The sequence below is a fragment of the Pygoscelis adeliae genome, unplaced genomic scaffold, assembly GCF_000699105.1.
Source record: "Pygoscelis adeliae isolate BGI_AS28 unplaced genomic scaffold, ASM69910v1 Scaffold451, whole genome shotgun sequence".
Lineage (NCBI taxonomy): Eukaryota > Metazoa > Chordata > Aves > Sphenisciformes > Spheniscidae > Pygoscelis > Pygoscelis adeliae.
The window spans coordinates 247,264-252,388 of NW_008824030.1; the positions used below are offsets into that span (position 1 = coordinate 247,264).

The 5,125-nt window shown below is 37.5% G+C and overlaps 1 protein-coding gene across 1 annotated transcript in view; it reads right to left on the bottom strand.

Annotated features, from left to right (window-relative positions):
• The window catches only part of PPP6R3 (protein phosphatase 6, regulatory subunit 3), a 64,126-nt gene that overhangs the window by 58,588 nt on the left and 413 nt on the right, over window positions 1-5,125 (bottom strand). The window lies entirely within an intron of this gene.

Consider the following 5,125-nt stretch of genomic DNA (forward strand, 5'->3'; position numbering starts at 1 on the left):
CACCTACCCCAAAGTGGGTCTGTTCCCACCACCACTACAGCTTTGTTTTAGCAGTCTCTAGACTTTACATCCTTTTTCAAGATGTTTGGTGACAGCAGCTAAACTTCTCAAACAAATGTAATCCACTACTTACTATTTTCTAGAAGAGTTAGCTTCCAAGGATACTTGGATATCTGGCAAGTCTGGCAAGGCAGTAACAACAGAAATAATGTGAATTACTATAGTTCAAACCAGTCCTAAAGTTTCCAGCTAAGCTCTTTAGATTGGAGACTGGTCAGAGTAGTACATGGTAAGTAAGAACAGAATATGAAGAGAGCCCTACGTCTGCTTTAAAGGTAAGGTTACAGTGCGTTTCACAGAGACGTTTTTTCACCGAGACCTTACCTATGATTTTTACCCTAGTGTAACTCTTAGTGTAAAAAAAAAAAAAACCAACCACAAACACAAAAACCAAAAAACCCACAAGACTTGGCTTCCACTATACTTACACAAAATAAAAGCAAATAGCATTGTATTTTTACAGTTTCTATATGAGAAACACTAACTGTATCACCACTCCAGTACAAAGATGCAAAAATCCACCCTGTGGAGGCAGTGGCTGATAATCCTTTCACAATGCAAGTAGCACTGAGGTAATATCACTTTGTAGCAAACCAAGCCTTTAGAAATGTCTATTACTCCCTTGTTTTCTGCTCTAACTCAACCGCTCAAACCAGTTACAGTTGAATAAAAAAAAAAAGACATAATCACATCTGTACTAGCATTGCCTACAGCCACTGTATAAAGCACTACTTGAAATTTTATTAACTTGTTTTTGATTAATCTATCAATTAGGGCACTACTACAAGTGAGAAGCGTGCATTGCCTAACTGGGGACTAGGGTATTATGCTTTATTCTTCTAGAGGAGCATAACATCTATTTCCAGAAAGCATTTTTCTCTCAACTACTAGTTTGGGAAATAATGAGATTCACTCCAAAAACCTCTAGTAGAAGTTAAATTTGCACAATAGAATCTTACTTTACATACTCAGATCCAGTTAGAAATTCTGCCTATGGTCATTGAAGGTGGGGACCGTGTCACTGGGTAGCAGGGATAAAAGAGGCCTAGGATTCACTTGATACATAGTAACAATAAGAATGCTTTTAGTACTGGAATTGCTATATTATAGAACATATTTAATAAACTCAGGTCACTAGTTTTTACTAAAAAAAATTTGAAGTTTCCATCCTCAATCCCAACCACGTTTTGTTACCAAACTGGAAATCACATGGCTCTTTCACAAGCCTCACCCAGGACCTCCTTGGTCATCAGAAAAATGCTTTAGAGTTTTCATGTTTAAAAGCATCTTTTGTCACAACTGACAAGAGCTGGCCTATGGTCTTTCAGTGCTCATTTTCCAGAAGACCCAGTGCACACAGGATGGAAACCAGTACATCATGTACTCCATCTCCTTGCAGATGCACAACTTAGACTGTGTACAAATGCTTGAAATCATCTCATTCAAAATGAAATAGGAATGTTCTCAAAACTTCCTCCAAAGAAACTAACCCACCCTCAAACCTCACTATGGAGCAGTTTCTGCTTGTGCATACATACATCATTTTTACTCAGTTCTGCCTCCCTTCACATTTGTAACCAAATCCTTACTACCAATTTCATAGGTGCTCTTCTTAGCCATTTTGCCAACATGCCTAAAAACATATATCACCACTCCAGTAGAGTGTATTACAGCTTCACAGTTCCATACAGTTGTACGCTGAGGTCCTCTTGGTATTCTTTTCCACTGCTAGCACGTAACACATTGCATAGATTCTGTCACTGAGCATTCCAAGTTTTTAAGTCCCATGGAAGACGAAAAGCTACATCTGTTTAACAGTATTAGGGGATGACTATACAGACTGACAGCAAGAAGAAAGAACAGTCAAAGGGTTAGTTTGGAACTTTTTCACCCACTCCAAATCACATATACCACTTCAAACATGCTTCTTGGCACTTTAAGGAAGTTATTAAATAAACAGAGGTCAAGAAGAGTCTTGTATTTTGAAGTAACAGATTTTTTCCTAATATTGTGTGAAGAACTATTCCATAAACAAGCAATCTGTTAAGAGCTTATACCAAATGTCTTCCCGATCCTATCAATTCAGTCTATCCCATTTCCTGAGAAGTGTCCCAAGCTAGCTATAGAGCTGCATATAATATGCAAGAGTAGAAAAACATTTTCATGGTTTCTAAAACCATATGGTTTCTAAAACAGATGCTGGCACCCTGACACACCACAAAAACGATTAAACATGCTATGCAAAGCTTTCAACATTATGTTCATATTCTCTACATATTTTCTGATTGATCTTTCAGGCTTGCCTCCCTCCCCGAAAATATCAGGATCAAATGTGATCATTAAATAGTTTCCCGAGTTCTTTGCTCTCTTCCTCCAACTTGAAAAAATGAGACAAACAAGATATCATTTCTCATTTATCCCTACTTGTTTTATTATTGTGGAAAGTTTTGCCAAAAACAATGGCTCCACATCTTGCTCTTAAGATAATCCAATCAGACATCTGGTCTTCTAGAATTTGGATGTGGTGTCTACTTTGAGATAGCACACTATTCCTAAACCTGGCATATGAAATAACATAGAGTACACAGTAATCTTAAGAGTCACAGATGAAGGTGCTACTAAAACAGCTGAATCTAGATGGCAGAAAATATGCCTAAGACATCTTACCTTACTACAGAAACAGATCACTATGGTCATACTAGCGTCTCTTTGGCCCAAGCAGAAAAGCTGTGGTTTCCATCATAACTTCCAAAGGCCATAAATTAACCCAGTTAATGTGAGAAGTGAACATGCAAGCCTCCTACCTACAAAGATGTTGCGTAGTATGCTGGAACACTGAAGCTAGAAAATGTCTTATTTCAATATACTGATACAAAGTGATCTTGACTAACTGCAGAGTTAAGTAAATACTTCAAGGCTTTTTAAGCACTTGGACAAAAGAGGACATCAAGGGAGAGAAAGGAGAGTTGACCAGACAGTTATTCAAAGCGTTTCTGCCTTCTGACTGTTTCAATCCCATACTGGTTGTTTTTGAGCCAGCTCTTTAGCATTTCATAGTACATGCATTTCAAGCTTAAGCTGAGTAGAGAAGCAAAGCTGTTGAGCCATAACAATAGAGTTCACTCTCTAACCATCTGTTAACTACATATGCAATTTTCTGCTTTAATACTACTAAATTCAGATTCCGTTCTATTAATTCACTTGAACGTCACTCTTAGATCATCATCTGATTCTCTGATTGGTATACAGGCTATAGCATCACCTCTGTTAAGTGCGAGAGAGAAGGGTTCTGAAGGAAACAGTCACATTTTCTCACTTTAGCAAGTCAACAGAAGTAGAGTGAACAGTTTGCAGGCAGTATTATGAAGAGACACACAAACTATTTAGTATCTTTAATTGCATAAAGGAATAATACCGACTAGTTGATTTATACTTAAAAGAATCCAAAGATATTACAGTCACAGCAGTTTACATATAAATCTTAACTTGCTTGCAAAGAAGCTATAATGCACTACCCTACCTAAAGGCATTACTGTTAAACAGGCCGCTTTTCCTGAATTTCTAAACTACAGCTTTCACTTTAACTCAGTGTTTTCCTTAAGTTCACTGTAAACAGACCTCTTCAGCAGTTCTTCTGGCCTAAATAAAATCTTCTAGTAGTATTAGAAGATAAATTCCTTTAGTAACTCAGAAAGTGCAGGATTCAATACTGCATACGCATTCTGCTTTTCATACAGAAAGCAAATAAGAAGTATCACCTATGTTCAAGCAATATCATAGATGGAGGAAACAAATCACTTAAGTGAACTTAAACACATACTTAGAACTACAAACTGTCAAGAAATAAACATGGAGACTGGATACCACATTTGCATGAAGTTTCATTAACAAGTTATATATTGAAAGATAGTTCTGTAGTGTTCTTTTATATTTGTATAGTAAAGACTCTTGCAAGCTACAGTTAGTCCATGCCTCACCACTGAAAACATAAATAAATAACACAGCTAAGTAATCACAAACTCTTACTAGAATGCATGTTGTACTGAAAATACACGTTGCAGTTCAAGTAACTGCAGTAATCTATTTGGAACACTGAAACAGGGAGACTTCCCATCTTTCAGCATTCCAAAAAAAAAAAAAGCACACATGTATTTGTGCAGTTCACAAGCTACTTCATATACTACCTGGAAATTTTAAACCAGCTTAATACTCATCAATTAAAAAAAAAAAAAACAAAACAACAAACCCAAATCAAACACACCCACACTGTTAGAGTATATTTAGATTCCTTTCACTGAAGGAGATATAAAATCTAAGTAATATCACTAGCAGTAACACAACCTTTCATTTAAGTTGTCAACATCTCACAAGGAACACTTCCTAAAGCTATCCACCCACTTATAAGTTTTCTGTACTCTTCCACTCAGAACACTTTTTTAAAATAACAACCCATCTATTCGAAGTATCCTACTGTTCTAACTTAAATAAAATTTATCCTAACAGAGATGATCTTTAGCCTCAGTTGTATTTATGTCATACAAGACAAGATTATAACACTAATTCCCTCTTACACTCCGAGAGGTTCTTAGGCACTAAAGCAAAACAAAAGCAAAAGAACTGGCAGGTTCAAAGTTAAATACATCTGGCAAAATTTAACAGCAGCTATGCTCTTAAAAAACTCTAATTAAAAGAAGCTGCCTTGTTAAAAAAACAAAACAAACAACACCCACCCCACCCCTCCCCCCCCAAAAAAAAAAGGCAGCGTCCTCACAGGAATACTGAGGCACTGATTTTGAAGAAGGAAAGTGAATGCAAAATTAGCTATCAGCAAGGCTCATCTGTTTTATTACCCGAGAGATAACAGCGAAACCAGAATAAAGTTCTGTAAGTCACAGCAACAGCACAAGTGACTGCCGGGGGAGCGAGTAGTGCAGACAGCTTCCCCCATTTCGACAAAACATTTCACCCAGTTTTGAGCTTCTCCGGTCTAGCGGGGAACAATGCACCGCCCACCATACCCAACCGCGCGACCAGCCGCTCCGCGCCGCAACAGGCCGCCAACGCT